This window comes from Astyanax mexicanus, chromosome 25, assembly GCF_023375975.1.
Source record: "Astyanax mexicanus isolate ESR-SI-001 chromosome 25, AstMex3_surface, whole genome shotgun sequence".
NCBI lineage: Eukaryota > Metazoa > Chordata > Actinopteri > Characiformes > Acestrorhamphidae > Astyanax > Astyanax mexicanus.
In genome coordinates, this window is record NC_064432.1 from 788,690 (window position 1) to 812,926 (window position 24,237).

The 24,237-nt window shown below is 37.1% G+C and overlaps 1 protein-coding gene across 2 annotated transcripts in view; it reads left to right on the forward strand.

Moving 5' to 3' along the window:
* Positions 1–24,237, forward strand: part of ctnna2 (catenin (cadherin-associated protein), alpha 2) — a 622,967-nt gene that overhangs the window by 23,020 nt on the left and 575,710 nt on the right. Inside the window, exon 1 of one of the 2 annotated variants that reach the window (XM_049472310.1) lies at positions 11,962–12,202. The exons of the other annotated variant lie outside the window; for it this stretch is intronic. The gene's annotated coding sequence lies outside the window, so the exon portion shown is untranslated. Of the gene's footprint in view, positions 1–11,961; positions 12,203–24,237 lie in introns of those variants that run through there. 2 annotated transcript variants of the gene reach the window in all.

A 24,237-nucleotide genomic window follows, 5' to 3' on the forward strand; every position in this document is an offset into this window, starting at 1 on the left:
GCTGCTCAGAAAGGTAATATTGTCCCCCGAATTTTCTGCTAGTTGGATTACCAGTCTGATTAAGTGATTCCAGTGATTAAACTCAAGGCTCCTCAGTAAAGATGTCTGGAAGCTTTAATCCAATTAGTGACCCCCTACTGTCAGATTGGATCAACGGTCTGTAGGCTTTTAATGTGGTCAAAGCCTTCACATTCTCAACTCTGTCACGCTGAAATGTGCATTGGCAGAGTATTTCAGTGCTGTAGCTGATCTGTACAATCATGCATTAACGTTCAGTTTTAAATGTCTTCAAATGTATTAAATATGCGTAACCCTAAGTGTGATTATTGATGGTTCAATATGATGGTTACCACATTCAGCTTTAATATCAATATTTGTTTTTTTGTGTTTGAAAATTGACAGATAGTGTTTCACAATAAATGGACCACTAAGATTTTACTCAAGTAAAATTTGTACTAATGGGATTTTCTAGGAAAATGGCCATAGTGTACATATTAGAATTATGGAAATTAAACTTATTGCTTTGTTGTTACAGATATTCCAGTTTTAAGGACTTTTTAAGGAGTTTCTAACTTTCTAGAATTTTTTCTGTTTCTAACTTTTTTTTTTTTTTTTACAAAAAAGGTAAAAACAAAAAAACAAAAACAGAATAAAATCTGATTATAACAATGCTCATTGTTAACAGAAGCATATACAAACCAGGGCAAAAAAAACAGGGTCAAAAAGCAGGAAAAACCACCACAAAACCGAATGAGTGAGAAATGAATAAACAAAGCAGAGATACATACACAAACACTAAACACTCCCTATTATAGATTAAAACCTTATTTTGATTTGCACTTTAACAGTTTAAAAAGTTTATCGTTTTATCCTATAAAGTTATATATTAGGGGTGTCAGGATTTCGATATTTCATCGAAATCGATCGAAATTGTCATGGTCTCGCAGCGAAAAGAGCAGCTCTTTCTCCAGAGAATGTGGACATTCTCATCTTCTTAAAGAAAAACTTGAAAATATAAAAATAACAGTTGTTTTGTCTAGCCTCAAATATGTTAATAGTTTTGGTACCTTAAGGAGCATCTTTCTCTCAGATAAAGTTAATAATATATCTTTATTAAAGAAAAAAACTTCTCATTCTCAGGGACCGAAAAAGTCTTAAAGTCTTATTTTTCATGTTTAACTGTTATAGTAGGATAGAGTTCAGTTTGTTAAGGCTCTAATTGTTCTTTTATTTTGTACATGACTGTTCCTGTATTTTTTTTATTATTTATTTTGTTATGTTGCACATTGCTGTTTTAATAGTGCACACTGCTGCTACCAAAAAAAGATGCCATTAGATGGCATTACATATATATCTTAATTAAATTATTTAAATTTGACCATTAGGGCCTAATGTGGTATATTACAGATCACTTGTATCACTTTGCATCACTTATATCAAGCCCACCTTTTGAAATAAGATATTGTACATTTGAAAAATCGGAAATAAAATCGAATCGAGGATTTAGAGAATCGTGACACCCCTATTATATATGTAGTAGGACTTATATAGCTTGCTTAGCTAAGCTTACCTGTCCACTGTAATATACCTCCCACTACTTTTTCCACTCCATGTACAGTATTATCTCTCTTGGCAAGGCGAGCTAATTGCACTTCCTCAACTAAGAGTTACATCACCCGCTTACACTACCACACAGATCCAAACGTTTCAGAGCTGCTGATTATTCACTGCTGCCCGGGACCGAAAAGACTCAGAATCTAATTAAGCATGGTTAATTTACCTTTTTCTACCCTTCTCCTGCTGCATGAAGTCGACCACGGCTAACAAGAGACTTACAGTTTCCCTCACACCCTCCACACAGCAGCCTGTGACTTAAATCCATACTCCACACCCAGTCTGCTTTAGAAATATCCTAAAACTTTTTCACAGTTTGGTGGGAGAGGCTTTTCTGCAGCGAGATCCCATTTTCAATTTCCTAAAATGTTCAGGCATGAGAGTACTAACTAGCGGAGCAGTCAGCCACTTGTGAAAGTGAGTGATAATGATGGTTTGAAAGGCCTGTAGAGCTTTTCAGGTGTAGAGCAGCACTGGCCGGAGTGGTACCGTTCTCATGGGAGGATCATATTCAGGGCAAAGTGCTTCTTTATTCTCATTTTAGTCATCCAATCCTCTTTCATTTTTAAGTGCGTAGAGTTGGAGCTTTCTATGTGCTGCCGTGTTCTTTCAGTCCATAAAAGATACACAATGCTTCCTTTATTGTTGAATAATTGAATTATAAAACTCAAGCTTATTCAGAGTGACTGGCAGCTGACAGAAAACGTTTAGCAACGTTTTTTTTTTTTTTTTTTAAGTTGTCCATAAAGATTAACTTCTATAAAATTACAAAACGAACCATTTCAGGAATGTTCTGAAAATTATTCATGTAATAATGGTTTGTGTACTAAGGTTATTACATTGGCTGCATCCCAGTTGCTCACTGCACACTAATACTCTTTGATATATACTGTATGCTTATCTTAAATGTGCAGGTTTGTAAGGTAAGTACACAAAAATAATGCGGTCTAAAGCGCTGCCACTATGAGCGGGAGGTCGCAGGTTCGAATCCCGCTCATGCAGCTTTACCATCAAGCTGCCGGCGCTCAGAGGGAGCACAATTGGCCCTGCTCCCTCCGGGTGGGTACAGTACAGTAGATGGCGCTCTCTCCCCACATCACTCCTAGGGTGATGTCTGCAGCACAGGGCGTCTGTGAGCTGATGTATCAGAATCGAGTCGCTGTGCTTTCCTCCGAGCGTTAGCGCTGTGATGCTACTCGGTAATGCTGCATCAGCAGCAGCTCGAAAAGAAGCGGTGACTGACTTCACATGTATCAGAGGAAGCATGTGTTAGTCTTCACCCTCCTGGTGTGTTGGAGCATCACTAGTGATATGGGGAGTCCTAATGAGTGGGTTGGGTAATTGGCCGTGTAAATTGGGGAGAAAATGGGAAAAAAAATAGAAAAAGAAAAAAAAAAGTAATGTAAACTTTTATCTGTACTAAAAACTCGAAAAATACTCAAATAATAGCTTGCATTAGAAAACATACAAAAAAAGTAATCACTGGGATAATAAAAAATATATAATGCCATAGGTATATATGTGTATATGTCTTAGGATCATCCATTGTAAAAAAAAAAAAAAAAAAAAAAAGTAACTTTCATGCAAAAATGTCATTATTACTGTAAGTGGGTTAGAAGATTGGTTACCACTATTTTGGTAATAGTAATGTATGAATTACATACACTTCTACGTACCTATCTCCTCCCCATTTGAAACTAATCTCGTCTCAATAGAGCTTAAGCATGCTTCGGCTGATGACAAAGCATACCAGTTTTATTTATGGCCAGACCGTTGCCTTACACCAGCATTACCAGTAGAAAGTGTGTAACCTCCACTGGGAAATCTGGGAGGGAATGAGGAGAAGTGTGTGATGCACAGCTCCCACAGGATGATGTCACATTTATGAGATCAGTTCCAAGCTGCAAGCCTGTTTAAAACATGTCCTGCACAGATGGTGTCTGTATAGGCCCTGAGTTTGAGTCTGAGTAACATCAGGCTGTGTATTACTGGATTTGTGGTGGTGGGGTACAAATGTGGCATTATGGGTCTTCAGCTCCATCTGCTTATGTAGTACAATTTGGTATGGCTAGTGGATGCATGGATAGATATCTTCACTATGGTTTTTAAATGTGTTTTATTATTGCAGACAGTCTATACTATTCAATAGGGGTGGGCGATATGGCTCTAAAATAATATCACGATATTTCAGGGTATAACAGTATAACAGTATAATCATAATGTGGCAAAATAAATAATATAGCATAAAATAATATAATGCAGCAAATAATATTGCAGAATATTTAGTGCATGCATATAAACTGCAAACTAAAACAATTATACAATAAATACACCTAAAGCTTCACAGTAAATAATAGACTAATTTTAAGACAGAACAGCCCTATTATCACCATATGGATTTTTAATATCATGATATTTCTGTGTCACGATATATTGTATACGATATAATATTGCCCACCCCTTCTATTCAATATAACTACTATGTATATTATATGGACAAAAGTATTGGGACACCTGCTCATTTATTGTTTTCTCAGAAACCAGTAGTATTAATAGTGTATAATAGTGTATGCTGCTTTTTTTGTAGCAACTTTATTTACTGTCCAATAAAGGCTTCTACTAGAAAAACATTGCTGTGAGGATTTGATTGAATTTAACAAAAAGAGCATTAGTAAAGTCAGCACCATGATTATAGAGAACACAGTTTCACAGCACATGGTACCAACAGAACAGGTTCATGTTTATCATGTTTATTTAATAAATAATTTTAAACACACTAACCATCCCTTACACTGTGTAAAATTTTGTTAATGAATGAACCAATAAAAAGATGCTTTAAAATAACCTAAAGTAAACTAGTTTTCCATGATCTCCACTGAAAGTTAAGTAGATTTTATTCATCTTCAGTAAAGTTTTTCATTGAAAGAGGATATACACATCTGTGCTAGCAATGAGTGCAACCTCAAACAAGCTGAAAGCAGCATTCATTAGAAGAGGTGTCCACAAACATTTGGACATTTAGGGTTGGCTACCCAGACAAGGAGTAATATGATATGATATAAATGCTTCAAAACTCCACATAGTATTCTCAATCCAATTGTTATTTTGAGAAGTAGTGATTAAAAAAAGGTATTTCAAATATGTAGAAAAACTGCACATGAATTGTTGTATTCCTCAGGCTGTTTTATCATATAATTAGTGCCATAATGTAGAAAGTACATATTTTTTAAAATAAAGTAATCAAGTTTAGTCAAGTACCCATGACAGCTGTAGATGAATACTTTGATTAAAACATTTTCGTCGTGATTATGTTTTTTTTAAAGTGAGCAGTGAAAACAAACAGTCCAATTGCAAGAATTATGTCTCAGGCGAGGACTCATTGTTCACAGCTGATTTGTTCCAGACGAAGACAGCAGGGTTGCTGCAGATGGTGGGGCTGCAGAGCGACTGATTGGGACTGTAATTCATTGGAACTCCCCTAATCCCACTGGCTAGGGTTAGACGGAGCAAACAGCTTGAAATTACGCTAGATAAATATTGATTTTATTGCATTTACCTTATATCAGGGGTGTCCGAACTTTTTTTGTTGGGGGCCAGAAGGAGAAATATATTTGAAGCCACAGACTCTGTAATAAAACACATAATGAAATATACCACTTTAAATAATACATTTTCCTGATTACTTTCATTTACACACCATTTTACTTGACTTACTATCTTTATCTATCTTTTACAGTGTTGTGTAAACTAAGATTTTTCAAATTAATGTTTCATTTTATGATGTCTCTTAATATTAAACTCCCTAATTACAACAACTTTTAGACTCTTTGGCCCGTTTTTCTGAGCTACAACTGTGCACTCTCTCTGCTTTTAGACTCTTTGGCCCGTTTTTCTGAGCTACAACTGTGCACTCTCTCTGCTTTTAGACTCTTTGGCCCATTTTTCTGGGCTACAACTGTGCATTCTCTCCGCTTTTAGACACGTTTGGCCATTTTTTTTGTGCTAAAACTTCACTCTCTCCGCTTTTAGAGTCTTTGGCCCGTTTCTGACACCTAGCTTTCAAACTTTGAATCACACATTATAAAAACCTGCTTAACAGCGGGCCAACTTTCATTCTATTTCTAAAATACCTCGTGGGCACTTCAAAAGAGGAAACGGGCCACAAATGGCCCGCGGGCCGTAGTTTGGACACCCCTGCCTTACATATTTGGCATTTGGTGACAGTTCAGTGCCACTACACTCAACTACACACAATGAAGGTTCAACTAATGGTTACCATATACCATACTAATGTTACCATATTAAAAAAGCTTACAAATAAACAGTGTTGAGGAGAGGTCAAGAGAGAACTGCAGGCAAGCCAGTTAAATACTTGTAACCTCTTCTTTCAAAGTCTTATGTTAAAATGTATGGACATCCCTGTCCAGAAATATTGTCATCTTGAAGATACTATATGTTGCTCTTGGATCTCAGTGTATTTTTGTGCATTAATGTACTGACACAACCCCATATCAGGACAAGTATTATAATTTGACCCCATCCCAACTTAACCTTGGCCTGAAATGCAGGAATGGATGAATATTAACACATTAAATTAAGTTGAAATATTTGGTTTATACATCTGCAATCCAATAAAAGTCCACAATGTCCAAACTTTTTCCGATTTAAGAGTGTATTTATTATGCATTTCTGTTTGGTCACATCCCCAGTACTACTGTGATGCTCTAAAAGCCAGACAGCTGTGTGTGACAGGTGACCACTCCCCTCATTCATGCATGAAAGAGACTAAATGGCACATTTCTTATCTAAATGCAGTGGATGCATCTTACTAACCATCAGCCAGTGATAATTACTGAGCTCATTGATCATTATCTGCTAATGTTTACGTCCCAGAGCCTCTTTCAGCTTTCTCATTTATTCCACTGCCCCTCGTCCTCATGCGCACCTGCAATACGAGCATTTAGCCCACTCATATATGCCTTACTGTTTAGCAAACGACTTTCAGCTGACCTTATAGTCTGGCTGCGGCACCAATCTAATCCCATTTTGCCATGCAAAGCACTACTTGGGCTTGCTGTAATTGCCTGCTTATTCGAGGCTCACTGATTGTCTTCATATTAAACACTGAAATTTAAGCTGCCGTTGCTCCAGCAGGCACTTGTCCGTGCGAAGATACTGGGGCTTAGCTTTTTTTGCAACAGATGAAGCAGAGATGTCAGAAATGGTGCTGTTGGATCAGAAAAGCCTGGCTGGCTTTAGAGGCTGCAGATGCTTCACTGGTGAAGAAGCTGGTATTAAACAGAGGTGGAAAGTAATGGATTACATTTACTCAAATTACTGTTTGAGTAATTTGTAATTTTTTAAGTAGTTTTTAAAATAGGTAATTTTACTTTTACTCAAGTACATTTTGACACAAGTAATTTACTTCACTACATTGGAAAACTCCCCGTTACTGAGTAAATAATTAAATGTTTGGGGGTGGGGGGTAATTGTCTGAATAAAAAAAAAAAGATTTTTGTTCTCCATGGCAGCGCAGCTGGACTTTTCCCAGCAGTGTTTATTATTACGGTTAGCGGGAGAGTGTAGCCTGGGGTCTGTGTGCGCGGCTCGGGGAAACCGGTGTTATGCTACCCATCCATATGTGCTTCTATACGACCTGCGCATGCGCCGACAAACAGTGTTTTTGTATGATTTCCTCTGACTCTCCCAGTTACTCACTCCTGCATTTTCACAGAGCATGATAATTAACAAGAGTGTTAATTACTTAATTATATCCTGCAGTGCAGTACACCTGTCTGGACCCATCTGCCCTTGTTATGTTTCCCACTCACTGATTAATTCTTTCCCCTTAATATATCACCTGTGTATGTGAGGGGCATATGTAATAACTTATACACAGACCTGCGCAAAAGTTTGGGCACTCTTTAACCTAATTACAGCTTGTTGATTTACCATGGTCAGAATATCGTCTAGTAACTAGAATAATTTCCTAAGACATTTGCCATTTGTGTGGGGTCTCCTGAATTAAGTGTGAATGTGATTTGTCAGAGTTGCTTGTCTGCTTGCAAGGACAAGTCTAGCCAGAAGCCATCTGTCCAGATCATTGCCGCCATTACAATGCACTGTCTACTTTGACATATAGATTGTACAAATGTGATACTGGGAATCAAGTAATGATAAATTGGTACAATACCGACACAATCCTGGATCATTCACATTGCCTTGCGATGAGCAAATTTGGCCAGTGTTCAGTCTCAGAGATTTATCATCATTTGTGCAATATGTTTTACATGCAATATTTTTTATCTACTATTTATTTGATATTTATTCACTGTTACTCTTTGTGCAATAATACTGGTCACACCCTACCGTAATCATTTCTCTATGCACTAGATGTATATATATATTTTTTCTTTACTATATATATATTTTTTATATCTATATATATTTCCTGTAATAGTTTTTATTATTATTATTATTATTATTATTATTTGTTTATAATTTTCCTGACCTGTTTCTCTGTCCTTTCCTCTGTACTGCTGGAACATTCTAAATTTCCCCATTGTGGGAATAATAAAGGATTATCTTATCTAAGGTAATATCTAAGGTAATACCTCACAGAACTCATGGCTATCTCATGAGTTCTGGCTTGTCCTCTGGATTACTGAACGTGTTGTGTGCTAATGACGGTACCTGTAAAAGATGAATACCACTTTGGGGTTGTGTAATTCCTAATTCATTCCTAAAGTATGGATGTGCATCATGCATGAAGGCCGACACACACCAGAACAGCTACTTCCTATTCACATATTAATAGCTAGGACATCTTACACACACACATTTAGCACATTCATTATGACTCTTGCCAATTTCTGGCAGAGATAAAATAGAAGGATCAGCTAAGAATAGGCAGATGTTCAGTTAGCGTGGCTTTTCTGTACCACTGGCATGCACAGTGTTGTGTTTTAAGAAATAAGCCTTATGGTGGGGCGTGAATATTCATATGTCATGCTCAGAATAGACTCCCTATTCAGTAAGAGACAGTCTGGAAGCTTTGAGTGGTGGGTAGATGGTAAATGAAGAAACAATGGCATTGATTCTCCACATTTGGGGCTTTCAATCACATTGGTAGAGGTTAATATTGCTGTTGTTAGTTGATAAACTTAGTTCTTGAACAAAAGTGGCCCATTTCTATATATTTTGTTGTGAATTGTTCTCTGGTTCTTATTGCTGATGAGTGATTGAAGTATGTAGCTAGTATGTAGGTTTCAAATGGTCTGTGCTGGATATTAATAGTGAAAATGGTTAAAAACCAGGGGCCTCATGTACTAAAGGTGCGTATACACAAAAACATTGTGTACGCCATATTTCAAACACTCACGGTGAGATGTACTAAATTTGACTTGAACGTGAGAAAGTGTGTTCCCCCACGGCACTTTCGTTTCGGGCGTACGCATGTTTTTTTATAAGTATGTTTTGTGTTTTTGTCATTTGGTGACACTTAGAGGTGATGCATTGAAATTACAACTATTAAGAAATCCTTTATGCACACGTTGTAGTAATAAAGCCATTATTGGGTAAAATAAAGTAAATTTATCAGACAATTTCATTGGCTTACAGAAATAATCATTCAACGTTCTTCCACTTAGCCTAGATTATATAAAAAATGCAAAAAAAGTGATCATTCAACATAAGCACATAACATCACCAATGCTCTTGCAATCAGATCTTCACAGCCATGTTCTGAAATCTAGTGTAAAACCATTTTTTGCAGAAGAGTAGTTAATTCCCTTTGTTTTAGAATAAACACTCAGCTTCTGAGCTTCTGGACATCCAGCACAGAGGGACTGGTGTAAATATGGTTAGATGATGAGTAAAGCTGCCCTTGCAGATCTGTTTTGAATAAAATACAGTAGGACTGCCAGATGTGTAGCTCACATGGTCGTCAGTCACTTCAGTGTCCCGTTGATTGAGCAAGCTCTTGATGTACGACTGGCAGCAGCATGGCACAGCATGGTGAACGTACTGGAAAGGGAAAGGGCTGTCGCAAACTCCAGATGTCAGCACAAAGAGGGTTGTGTGCGAGTTTGCGTGCACAGGGCTGCCTTTATTTATTTATTTATTCAATCATTTGTTTGAGAGACAAAGGATGTTAGAATCCTTTTGTGTGTGTGAATGCTTGCACTTTGTTATTTATATATATATATATATATATATATTGAGTAGGTTTTATGAGTAATTTGTAATTTTTAAAATAGGTAATTTTACTTTTACTCAAGTACATTTTGACACAAGTAATTTACTTTGCTACATTGGAAAACTCCCAATAAAAAAATGCAAAATGTGCCCCGCTGTCCGGACAGAGCTGTCAGCTTTAAAAACTTCCACATCAAACCTGTGAAAGCATGTGGTGATAAGTATTTTTATCATTAAACAATCTGCTTAAATGTTAAAAAACCTGTAAATATCAGTTAAAGCATAACAATGGCAAGTTAAAAAATAATAATGAACTGTAAAACTATAAAATTACAGTTTATAGTCACCTATATTACCATAACTTTTTAATAGTAAAGAAAACAAATGGATCATAGAAACCTATACCACTTGTTCTTGAAAATGTTTTATGGGGGGGTCTGAACAAATACTGCCTGAAAGATCCAAATTATTATGTGGAATAAAAGTTCATTAAAAACGATATAATTTATGATTTGTTTTAATTTTTGTGTCATCAAATAATTAAAAGTAACTATGTAACTTTTACTCAAAGTACATTTTAAATTGAGTACTTTATTACTTTTACTCGAGTAGATTTTTAGATGGGTTTACTTTTACTTGAGAAGAATTTTAGCAAAGTAAAGGTACTTTTACCTAATTATATATCCAGGATGGAAGTAAAATTTGTAGTTTTTTTTTATGTGTGAGTATTTTGTTAATGACCCGTCTACAGTCATTTATCTAAGCTCTTTCCAGTCAGTTTGTGTATCACAGTATAAACTGCATCTGTTTGCTCTGTTTATGTCTGAAAGTAACATAAAAGCATAACTGTGCCTATTCAGCACTACTCAGCACTACATCTTTTTTTTATAGTGTCATTAATAGCCAGAGACACGCCTATAGTGATTCTGCACTCGCTCTCCACGCTCAGCGCATGCGCAGTCAAGTGAACTCGCTGATTTGACAGCAGCGCTGCAACACGGTTTATTCTATTTTCTTTTCCACCTGTATTCCCACTAACCCCACCTCTTCCGCGCCGCTATTGGCTAAACCACGCCCCGCCCGAACATTTTAGGACGCCGGATTGGTTCTTTGCTGAAAGGAGTGGCCAATCCCAGAGCGGTGGGGCGGGGTTTATCGAAATACGGGCGGAAAGGGGCGGCGCATGCGCGTCGCTCGCACGCTCGGCACCTGCTCTCTCCGTCCGTCTCCTGCGCGGATAGAGATGGGAAGGTCGATTCAATTCAAAGAACCGATTCTTTGGTGTCAATGAATCAAACGCTGGATTTACCGATTCATAGAGTCACAAATCAAGTATTTTAGCTTCGTTTAGGATGAAAGTCATTTCAGCGAGTGTAGTTTAGATTTCTACTTAATCAGAAACCAAAAATAACATAATAATGAGCTGTAGTGTTCAGAAAGAATAGCTGTTGTTCTAATATCTAAGAAATTATCATTTATTTTAATATACAACATTTATGATTCTAAATTGTATAAATCATTTGGAAATCATACAGAAAGTAATGTTTTTTGTTATATCTACAGCTAGAGCATATCTTTATTTTATTCATCATATCAACGTCAGTCTTGTTTATAAAGTTCCTGCTATACTTTGAATCATAAATGTTCGACTATATTATAGACGCAGTACCAGCCAAAGGTTCGGACACCTCTTTTTTTTATTGACCAACATTTAACCTGAAATTAACGTCTGTTGATTGACGTTGGTGACCTGGGAAAGCTTTACGGGAAAACATGAGGAAATATATATTCTGTAAACAAAAAAAATTTGTTAACATTTTTAGCAAACAGGATTGTGCTTTATTTTATTTGTGAGTTCATGAGGTAAAGTCACCTGGATTTTCATGTTTTTCCTCAGCATTCCTAAAGGAGTTCCTAGAGGTGCTGAACAATTATTTGTTTACGCTGTGAAGCTTCAGCTCATCCTAATTTTTTTTATCATTTTTTTGTTTGTTTTACTATGTTATTCCATACGTGTAAATCTACAATTTAGAAAACAAATCTAAAACTAAAGAAATAAAGAATCAAATATGAATGAGTCGGCTCGCGCGGTTTGTCAGAGGGAGTCGACTCAGAAGCTTCGCTCGCTCGGGAGCCGGAGCTCGCGCGCTGTATTGGCAGGGAGCGGCACACAGCGCGAGAGCGGCGCGAGCGTTATTACCACAGCAGCGCGTGGACACTCACTCAGTAACGGTTACTGCTCCTGTCTGCTGATAACAACACACGGCGGGATTTTAAACGCGTTTAGCGGACGTTTTAGAGGACGTACGGGTCTGTGTGTGGAAGAAAACCGGGAGAGGGAGGTACAGCAGTGATTTCTGACTGGAATAAGACGGAGCTGCCCGCGGGGAAGGTGAGCTTTCGGCGGCGGGGAGAGGCTGGCGAGGCCGGGCTGGAGGTGCAGCTCTGTAGCCGGGGATGAGGAGAGCGGTGGAGGCGGAGGCTGAGGCGCTGGAGCAAGAATTCTGTGTGTTTATAGTGTTTATAACAGGCTTTCAGTGATTTTAAACACCTCTGCTGTTTTAAAAGCTTATTCCTTTACGTTTTTACGGGGTTAAACCCCGTTTTTTGAGGGGATGCTGGGCTGCTGCGCCTCCCATCAGCAGCTCTGTGTAGGTTATTGTTGCTGGATGCAAGTTAACCTAACGCTAGCTATGCTAGCTCCACTAACGCTAGCATGCCGGCTAGCCTGCTCTCTCACATTTGTTTTACTGACTAGCTGTATAAATAGAGAGATATTCAGCTAGAAAAAACGTCTGTTTAAATGGAGAGAGAGAGAGAGAGAATTGAGAGAAACCCTTTTTACTAATTTAGTATCTAACGTTAACCTAGCTAACAAACCTATTTCAAAATTGTGGCTTTTTGCATTGCAGTAAACCATAAACGTTACATTTGAAGGAATCAAACCCAGCGTGTTTGATTTAACGTTAGTAAGGTTAGCTAACCTAGATCTAGATGTAGATGTAGATGTAGTCCCAGTCTCCTCCACTTTTCCAGGGGAGCAGCAGCAGGAGCTCCTCTCCTCTCACAGCCTCACAGCCTCCCTCTGCTGATGCTGCTGGTGCTGATGCTGCTCAGGCTCAGGCTGATGGTGCTCGCCCAGCCACTCTTTGTCTGCTCTGGGTGGTGTTTGTATTGTGTGGCTCATTTGACTCAAAACAAGCCCTTAACAAAACACGTTGTATTGTTACCTTCTGCAAAATGTTCAAAGAGGCACTTTTGTACCATTAGTGCACTTGCATTTATTGGCTAAATCCCTGTTTAATGAATGAATGAATGAATGAATGAATGAATGCTCACTGGTTTGTACAGTTTGTTTGTAGCTAAAGCTGGCTAGTTGCAGGTGCTGTTTCTGCTGGTTCTTCAACTTAAAGCTAACTTAGTAGCAATAGAGAGGCATTATTGTAGTGTAAATAGATATATTTATTGGCTAATGTCCCATTTTCAAAGGATTTCTCACTGTCTCGTTCTGTTTGTTTGTAGCTAATAATGCTGTTTGTCTGTTAGGACTGTAACTGTGCAAGTTAGTCAACTCATTACTAGAGACCTGCTGACAAAATAAACTATACACTAATATTTATATTGCTGTTTGGTACTATTGTAGTGTAGGTATATTCATTGGCCAGTGTTGCATGTGAATTAATGTCAATTGGTACAGTAGCTTTGTTTGTAGCTAAAGGTGCTTGCCTGTTAGGATAGTAGCATGGCTAGTTGCAGGTGCTGTTTCTGCTGGTTCTTCAACTTAAAACTAACTTAGTGGCAATAGAGAGGCACTATTGTAGTGTAAATAGTTATATTTATTGGCTAATGTCCTATTTTCAAAGGATTTCTCACTGTCTCGTCTCGTTCTGTTTGTTTGTAGCTAATGCTGCTTGTTTGTTAGGAGAGTATGTTAGCTAGCTAATTGTTGTTAATCTAGTGTTCTGCTGTGCTGGTTCTTCAGCTCAAAACTAGTTAGCTTAAACCACATTGTGAATGTTACCCAGACAAAATAATAGTTCCTCAGCTCAAAATAAGCTTGCAAATGTCCTATTTTAAAGGGTTGCTCACTGCCTTGTTCTGTTGTCTGTGAGGACTGTAACTGTGCCAGTTAATCAACTCATTACTAGAGACCTGCTGACAAGATAAACTATACACTAATATTAATATTGCAGTTTGGTACTATTGTAGTGTAGTTATATTTATTGTAGTATATATTTAATGTTGCATGTGAATTAATGTCCATTGGTACAGTGTTTTTTTAAATGTTCTATATGAATGAATGCCCAATGGTACAATTCCTAGAGGTAACTTAGTATTGCCATGTAGAATGTACAAGAATGCTGGTTATTTAACTCAAAACAAGCATAAACCACAGTTTTCTAAATCAAAACAAGCTTAAACCACAGTTTCTCAAAACAACCTTAAAAACTTTATAAATGTTTTTAAAAAGGAGACTGTTGCACAACTCAAAATAAGCTCAAACCACATTCTAAATATTACACAGACAGTTCCAAAACAAGCTTACATGTGTTAAATAGAGCTACTGTTACACTCAATATTACACACATATATGAATCTTATATGAATCACTCTTATATAGCTAGAAAGACAGTTTTTAGAGCAAACTGTACTTTTAATATGCAGCGTTCTGTATGAATGCTTGCCCACTGGAACTGTTTGTAGATAATGCTGCTAGATTTTTAAGTAGTTTTGGATATTGCCTAAAAAGAAAAGGAAAATTGACAGGTTGAATATATTATATTATATTATATTTGAATGTATTAAATATATAAATATTAATAAATATATATTAAATGCCAACAGATGCAGTATTGTAGAGATATTGTAATTATAATGATGCTTTTGTCAGTTCTTTAACTTAAAACGAGCTTAAACTATGCGATACTTGTTTTAAAGAGCTGGTGAAATACTAAAGGATTACAACTGCCCACTTAATTAGTTATAGAGGAAGAATTGTACTGCAAAATGTACATTTAATGCATGTGTTTATGGAGGATGCTCCTTGTCTGTTAGAACAGTAGTTGTGCGTATTGTGCCAGTTCTTTAAATGAGCCAAAACCACAGTAAGAAGGATTTGAAGATGTGTTGATAGAATAAATATCGCAGTGCTATTATTATTGCATTCTAAAGTAGCTACAGAGAAATTGTTCTAGTGTAAAATGTACCAGGATGCCAGTTTTTCAACTCAAAACACGCTTAAATCACATTATAAATGTTAGGGAGTTAGGTAACTCAACTCAGAAAAAGACTAAAAGACTAAAAGTTTACTCTTGCTCTCCTAATTGGGTACAGATGCAGTGTTATAGTCTAAAATGTAATGTGTATGTCCTGTATAAATGAATGATCACTGGTACAGTTTGTAGATAGTGCTGCTTGTCTGTTAGGGCAGTAGTTGTGAATATTGCACAGGTTGTTTAACTTAAAACCAGCTGAAAAACAGGCTACGTTTTGGAGCTGTTGACAATAAATAGTTCACCAATATTAATATTACACTCCTTAAATGGATATAGGGAAGTATTATAGTATTCCAGTGGTGTAGTTTGTAAAGCATTTGGCCTGTTATGATGAAATTGTGGGTATTGTGCTGGTTCTTTAACTCAAAACACTCCTAAACCATATTATAATTGGTTATAATATTTAATATTATAAAAGGTGATGGTTATCTGATCAAAATAAGCTTAAACTACAGTAAATGTGTTTTTTGAGAAGCTGTTGAAAGAATAAATATTTTATGGTGAACTTTTCCATAAAATTTAATTGACATAGAACAAGCATTAGTGTGTATATTTCACATTACAATTAAATAATGAATCTGTGTGATTGAATGCCCGCTGGTACAGGTTGTAGCTAAAGATGCTAGTCTGCTAAGACAGTAGTCTTGGTATTGTGCTAGTACAGTGGTTTTTGAAAGGTTTTGAAGTTTTGTCAAAGTTTTCTGAGTGGGCAGAGCCCTCTTTTACTCAAAAAACAAGTCAGATCTTTACAACACAAGTGTGTAATGCCATGAAAAAAGGGGTTTTAGATTAGCTTTTATGCGCTAGTGCTAAACTAAGGAATTTTACCGTTTTTGCGGTGAGCAGGCGAGTTCCTGAGCTTATTCAAAGTGACCTGTTTGGTGTGATCTATTAAAGAGACCTCATGCATGCTTTTATTCACTGTGGGAATAAAATTGTGCTTGGTTCAGTGTGGGTTGTGCATATTTAGTCACTGGTTATAAAGTGTATAAAGAGCAAAAAGTGTAACCCTGTCTCATCTCCCCCCCTTTGCAGCTCATATTTGTATTTCACACAACAGTAGGATACCCCACTGTAAGCCTGCTGAGCTCCGGTGCAGTGGATGTTACCCCCTGTGTGTAATTTATGGTTCTGTCCTGCTGTAACTGGAGCTGACGGAGGAATCCGGAGGGTGTGTGTGTGGGGGGGTGTGTGGGGGGGTGGGCACGAGGATGCTGTATTTAGCAGAGCAACTTTTGATTGGCATGGTTGCGTGCTGGCAAGGAGATATACAAGCACAACAGATAACAGACAGAGACGAGAGCAGAGCAGCGGGATGTTGGGGGCTGTTTTTAAAGGAAAACGTCACCCATAAATGCTTTGAAAGTTGCATATTAAAACTTCCCTTGGTGTCTTGTTGTTAACAGTAGTTCATTTTAAGCGAAACCAGGCATTTAGAGATGCCCAATCAGATAATCTTGGGTGCAGAGGGGGCGTGGCTTATGTATTTACATTTCTGCAGTTAACCTTCACAGCCCTGAATGGCCTTTCACCTGCTGATCTCTCTGAAGGGCTTCATCCATATGTTCCGCCTTGTAAAATGAGGTCCTTCAGTTGAGTTCTTCAGTTCTTTAACTGTCCCAAGGTTCAGGCTGTCCACTATGAGTGGCAGCACATGTTGAGTAGTTTCTCCCTCTCTGGATCGCTTTACCTTCATCCCCCTGCTCCTGTACCTACATTTCTTCCTTTTTCATTGAACCACCACTCATATCTGGAATTCAATCGTCATTATTAGCTATTACTGTGCAGTTTTGAAGCAATTTTTGGTATATGAAAAGCATGGTTTAAGTCTTCAAAGACTTCATATTATTTGTATTTATATTTACAGCCACCTACATTTGTATCACATAGGCAAAAAAAATGCAGTATTATGCCACGCGCACTAGGGGTGTGCCATATCGTATCGTACACGATAATATCGCCAAAAAAATGTAATATCGTGTACGATATTATACCCTGAAATATTGTGCCATATCACCCACCCCTAATTATCACATCAGGGTAATACTTTTTTGCTGTTTTTAGCAACAAAAAAAATCACACTGTTCTCATTTCCTATTATATATCTACTAGAGACAGATTATATCTGTACATTATCATTTCTTTCACTTTAATCCTGGATATATGGAGATATTTGGAGTGCATTATTATTAGTATTAGTATCATGACTGATCATTCTGGATCATTGACATCTGTTACAAATTAATGTTACTGATTAATTTCTTGTGTTTTTAAAAATCTCAGTTAAGAGTGTGCCAAATCATACCGTATGCAATAAGACAATTTAATATTAATTTTGTTGCAGTAGTGTATTCTTGAAATAATTCAGTTTTTCATCATATCGCCAAGAGTATCGTTATCGCGAAAATACCATAAAATATCGTGATATTTCTTCAGGGCCATATTGCCCACCCCTAACACGCACACTATACATGACTTTTAGAGTAGTCAGACTGTTGTACACAACTTAACTTGCTAGAACTGATGTAAAGCCCATACATTAAAATTGTGTTTACATACATAAAAACTGTAGTTTTTAATATTGCAGTGTTTATCACAAAATAAAAAAATATTGCAGATTGATTAGCCCTTATTTGACAACTTTTACATTTAATAGTGTAAACTATTGGTGGTGATGAGTTTCAGTATGAAAGTGGAAATCAGGATGATGTTGTCCAGTAGGGATGGGCAATATTATATCGTATACAATATATCGTGACACAGAAATATCATGATATTAAAAATCCATATAGTGATAATAGGGCTGTTCTGTCTTAAAAGTAGTCTATTATTTACTGTGAAGCTTTAGGTGTATTTATTGTATAATTGTTTTAGTTTGCAGTTTATATGCATGCACTAAATATTCTGCAATATTTTTTGCTGCATTATATTACTTTATGCTATATTATTTATTTTGCCACATTATGATTATTCTGTTATACTATTATACTATATTCCAGAAATGAATGAATTATTTTAGTTTTTCTATATCGCCAAGTATATCGTTATCACAAAAATACCCTGAAATATCGTGATACTATTTTAGAGCCATATCGCCCACCCCTATTGTCCAGTAATATAGATATTTGATAATGTTATAGATTTTGTGATAAGCCAAACTGCTCCTAATACAGATGAAGCTCTTGCATATGTGGCTGGCATATGTGTATCTCTGCAAATGGCTAAACAAAATGTAAACATTTACATGCATGATGCATTATAGTCAGAGTTATTTTTTTATCAGATTATCTTATTTTTGTTGCCCTATATTGTAGATTGACTCCTCATATTTTTAAAAGTTTCTGAAAGTGTGCACACTCCCTCATTATATTGTTTATTGGCACCCATAAGCTGTATACAGTCCAGGTCTCAGTACCGCAGTGAGTTAAAACAGTAACCCCCGCAGTATGCTGCTTTATTCTCCTGATTTGGCAGTTCGGAATCACTGTCTAGGTACCCAGCGGAGCCTACAGAGGCTTTTTAATCAGGGGTATCCATGGTGTTTCCAAGGCTTGAGCTCAGCACTATGCCAAACAACTTTTGTGGCTGCTTCAGAGGTGCATAGGGAGCTCTGAGTAGGAGGTCTGGGTTTAAGTGCTGGGCAGACAGTGTTCTGGATCAATATTAACCTTCTGCTGTAAGTGTATTGATTTAATTCGTAACTGGAATATGCGTGCAGAAGTCATGTTTTGTTCAGTGTGGACAAAAATATGAATAAAATAAGGCAATGTGGAGTTTATGCCCTTTGACTTCAGGAAGTATATAAATTGGACCTTGCTGTGAATGTCAATTTGAATAGTACATGAGTTTTAACCTTTTCGGATCAATAGGAAAATGTATATTGTGTATTGTAAATGTATATATATCTTATGCAGAAACCTTGTATTTCTATGTTTAGTCAAAATGCATCGGGTCAGGCAGTGTTGTGTCATGGCTGAAGACAAGCGTGCCTTATTTTTTAAATAAATGAGAAAATGGTGAAATGGTAAAAAAATGCAATACATGTCCAAAACATTAGCTTCCAGTAGACAAAAGCACAAAAACAAACAAAAATCCAAAAGGGTCTGAAATGCAAAATGAAGGACACGTCAGTGTCATAGTAAGTGTAGTGAGTAATTGTAAAAATGTGGAAAATTATTAAACTGAACTATAGATGTACCGTTGCATTGACTTGACTTAAGGATTTAAGGGCTTTGCTGAAAGGATCTTTGTTTGAAAAAGAGACTTTCTGCCATCAGACAAATTACAGTTACAGTTAAATTCACAAAATACACTGTTATTTGTAATTATAAAAATATGTATACCTCGACATTAGTGTATAATACCGCCGAACCCTATATGATGATGGTCAGGTACTTAAAAATGAAATGTCGGATGTTTCTTTGAATAAACCTGGCTGTTATGTTTTTAAAGAAGCTGAAGACGAGTGCACAGGGCATAATCTTGCATCATACTCACTGCTGTCATTGGCCCTGGCACAGCAGGTTCAGGAAATACTGAGCTGTACTGTTCCAGTTTGGAAATGCATAGGGAAGATAGTGTCTCGAACGCTGGTTCAGCCAAGTAATTACTGAATATTCCAGGTAATGTGCTGTTTAATTGTTTGTTAATTAATCAATGATTGTATATGCACCAGGCATCTCCGCAGAGTACAATAATAGGTTGTTTTTAGACAGCAGACATTAGCTAGGAGTTAAATTTACCATGTATGTGGTCTTTGTCCACATATTGATAGTTATATATGGTTCGTGCAGCAGCAGAAATATAATTCTACAGACAATAAAGACTCTCCAGAGATTAGCAGACTGGAATCAGGTTTTTGTTTCTTACAGTTTGAGTATACTGTTCTATTAAATCTTTCTCTTTCTATTGCTAGGCCAAGCACCATTTAATAATGCTCAACCACTCACCCACAACCAGTCATTTTACACAAGAAACCTTCCTAGAAGTCCATACATCTTCTTTTCTGCTTCTTCCTGGTCAAGGTTGCAGTGGGTATAAAAATCATTGGGTGCAAAGCAGAAATGAAAGTGACAACAATAACCATTATTATTAAAAATATCATCTTGACAGTTTGGGACAGAAAAGCACTAGCAATTGTGCTTTCAACAGCTCTACTAGAAACCAATATATTTTTGCATTTGAGTTTGCTGGAGTTTTTATCTTTTTTTTTTAAGTGGAAGTCAGTGTAAAAACATTTAATTCCAGTTTAATTCATTTTGGATTGTGAAAACAATTCCTGTTGGGTATTGGCGATCGGACTTCGAGTTGGAAGATGATCAGTGATCTACCCCAAAACATTAGTCCATCTCCTAGATCCCATGTGAGTTGAAATTTACACAGAAAAAGACAAAAAGTCTTTTGGCCAAACAAATTCTATGTTTGATTAAGTAAGCGTTACTATCCTAGCCCTGTACAGTTTGCATATTTCAGCTGTAAACTGCCAGTTTGTAAAGAGGTAGTTAAAGCTCCACTAGGTAGGATTGAGATTTTGTGCTCGTGGGCTCCCCCTACAGTTGTAGAGTGTAATAAATGTTTCAGGCGGATTAGTTTCTCTTTCTCGTTTTCTGTCTTTCACAGACATATTCGGGCTCTTTCCAGCTTCTGCCAGAGTGTCTGTATGTTAGTTTGTAAGGAATGAACCAGTAGTCCTTGTAGAACTGTTAGAACTAAAGGTCGGAAAGCAGGTCGCAGTTCTCGCGAGCGTTGGTCGCGGCCGCCTCGGAAAACTTACAGAGTCTTGTTTGAGCTCAGAGGAGCTCCGGCACAGACACGAGAGCACTGCTATTCCTCCTATTACACCTCAATGCAGCGCTGCAGTGAGATTCAAGCTGTAATTTCACTTCTTTAAAAAGATCAAAAATCAAGGAAATCCTACCTAGTGCTGCTTTAACTGATATTAAACGTTATAAATTATGCTGAACTTTGTCCAAGCCATGCTGACTCAATTTTTGTTGTAAGTGCTAAAGGACTTACAGAGCCTGTGAGCCACACAGTCACTTAATTTGAACGTTCAGCTGCGTACAAAATCATTATCAAGTAAAATAACACACTCTATGTATTTTGACATTATTAGTGGACTACATAAAACATTGCCATAATGATGCCGTCCACCTGCTGTGTGTGAGTGTCTGAGAAACATGCTGTAGACTGACAGAGAGCTGACTCAGAAGGGTATTCCTGCAGTGCTGTGGTGGGAACACTTGGCTCCCTCGCTTTGTTAAGACCGGTGATGTGATCTTTCCTGGGATCTGTACATCTAGTTTGGACAGGCTGCTGGTTGAGTGCTTGCTGTGTCTGTATGTTTACAGCTCATATGTTTGAAAGGAAGACAGATCTGTTGGTTCTGTATGAAATTCTCCTCAATTTTCAAAGTAGTAGTGCATTTGCTTATTGTTTGTTTCTGAAATCAATGATATTAAAAGAGATTGTCCTGCTTTCATTGATGCAACTATCTCTACTGTCAGAAGCATTGCTGTAAGAATTTGATTGCTTTCCCCGGGTCAGGTCTGGATAATCACCAGCTCACCATATACACAAAAAATACAAAATTATGTCATGGTCTCGAGCCTCGAAGTCAAAAAGAGGATTGACAATCCCTCCCTCTTAGCTACGCAAGCACACGTGCTACGCAAACGGTGCAGCACACTGTAGCCAACACTCAAAGAGCAGCTCTTTCTCCAGAGAATGTGGACATTCTCATCTTCTTAAAGACAAACTTGAAAATATAAAAATAACAGTTGTTTTGTCTAGCCTCAAATATGTTAATATTTTGGTACCTTAAGGAGCATCTTTCTCTCAGATAAAGTTAATAATATATCTTTATTAAAGAAAAAAACTTCTCATTCTCAGGGACCGAAAAAGTCTTAAAGTCTTATTTTTCATGTTTAACTGTTATAGTAGGATAGAGTTCAGTTTGTTAAGGCTCTAATTGTTCTATTATTTTGTACATGACTGTTCCTGTATTTTTTTATTATTTATTTTGTTATGTTGCACATTGCTGTTTTAATAGTGCACACTGCTGCTATAAAAAAAAGCCACTAGATGGCATTACATATATATCTAAATTAAATTATTTAAATTAGACCATTAGTGCCTAATGTGGGGTAAAACTGGCATAGGCCTCGCTGCTGTAAAAAAAAAAAAAGAAAATAGAAAATCGAGAATCGAATCGAATCGTGACCCTAAAATTGGAAATAAGATTGAATCAAGGATTTAGAGAATCGGGACACCCCTACTGTATTATATATCTCCTTTTTGCTGCTGTTGACATTTCCACACTTGCCCTCTTCAGCATTTCGTGATCTCTTCTTTACAAGCCTCTCTAAGGCACTTTCACAGTATGTCTAATGCATGCAGTCTGTAGGTCATGTGATGATGAGCTGACGGAAGCTGAGGCTACACTGCTAAGCATAGCTGCCAACTACCCTCTCTTCTTTTCATTCCTCTCTCTCTCTCTCTCTCTCTCTCTCTCCTGGCTGCCTCTGTTGTTCTTGTCACCCCAACTCCCCTCTCTTTTCTTTTTAGACCCCCCCCCCCCAGTCTCATCTGCTCAGCCAAACTAAGAAAACAATCTGGCCGGCAGGCTCAGAGGGGCTGAGCACTCACCCCTCACCCACGCTATTGTCTAATCTTCTGCTCCATCTCTCTCTCTTTCTCTTTTATCTCCTCACTTGCTCTCTGTTTCTCTCTCTATATGTCTCTCTTCCTGTCTCACTTTGTCTATCCATCTGTGATATCTGTCTGTCTATGTTTACTGTCTGTCTCTGTCTCTGGCAGTCTTTATATTTTTCTCTCTGTGTATGTCTGGACATCTGTCTGTCTGTCTGTATATATATATATATATTTCTTTGTCTGTCTCTCTTTCTGTCTTTTAGGATATCTGTGTCTGTCTGGATATCTGTTTACCTGTCTCTCTATGCGGCTGACTTTCTGTCTATCTTTGTTACTGTTTGTTACTGTCATCTTTCTATTTTTGTCTTTTTATCTATCTGTCATTCTGTCTTTCTATTCATCAATCTGTCTATATGTCATTTTGTCATTTATCTATCTATCTGTCTGTCTTTCTCTGTTAGTCCATCTGTTCTCTTTCTCTCTCACTCTCTCTCTGTCTCTCTCTCTCTCTCTCTCTCCCTCTCTCCCTCTCTCCCTCTCATTCTCCCCTCTCTCATTCTCCCCTCTCCCTCTCTCCCTCTCTCTCTCCCTCGCTCTCTGTCTCTCTCTCTCTCTCTCTCTCTCTCTCTCTCTCTCTCTCAGTTCAGTTCAACAGTGCTTTATTGGCATGAATGTTATAATCAACACTATTGCCAAAGCATAAAACAGAAAACAAACAAAAATAATAATAATTAAAAATAATAATAATAATAATAATAATTAAAAGAAAGATTACATACATACAATTACAATAACAGAACTTATTATTATTTACAGGATTAACACTTATAATTATTATTAATGATAATTCAAATAGAAGGAAATAAGAGTGTGGAGACTTTATAAATGTGTAATAATAAGCAATAAATCATTAATATTAGAAATTAGTTATAATAATTTATATTATGTGGTTTTGTCCCTCAGGTTGTGACAGTCTGTAACAACTCTCTCTCCTTCCTTCTCTCTTTCTCTCTCTCAGCAGTAACTTTGGAAGTGTTCAGACGTTCTGTGGCTTGTGTTGTTTTTCTCTTTCATTCTTATCTTTTCTGCTGAATCATTCAACACCCTCCTGAAATCCTCACTGTAAGGACTTTCTCTCTGTGGACCCAGACTTCACAGACTTCACACTCAATACTTTTGCCTTTGCAATTTAAATTCATTCACAAGTTCTGTTTCTGTACATATTTACTTCCTGTGGAGTTTGATTCATTTTCAGTTGTTAGTGCTGTAAAATTACGTTTTCTTCAGTAAGAACATAGTAAGATGATAATGGTGTCAGTCTGTCTAGTGCTGTTTAGTCTACAAAGAGCTAAAAAGAGCATTAAGAATAAATGGGATCCCTAATAGCTTAGCTTGTTTAATTATCTAGCTAAGTGGACTAAGCTCACTTACTACGTGGCTGACCCAGTTGGAAAGGGCATACATTTTTAAATACTCAATCAGAAGTGCAAACTCAAAG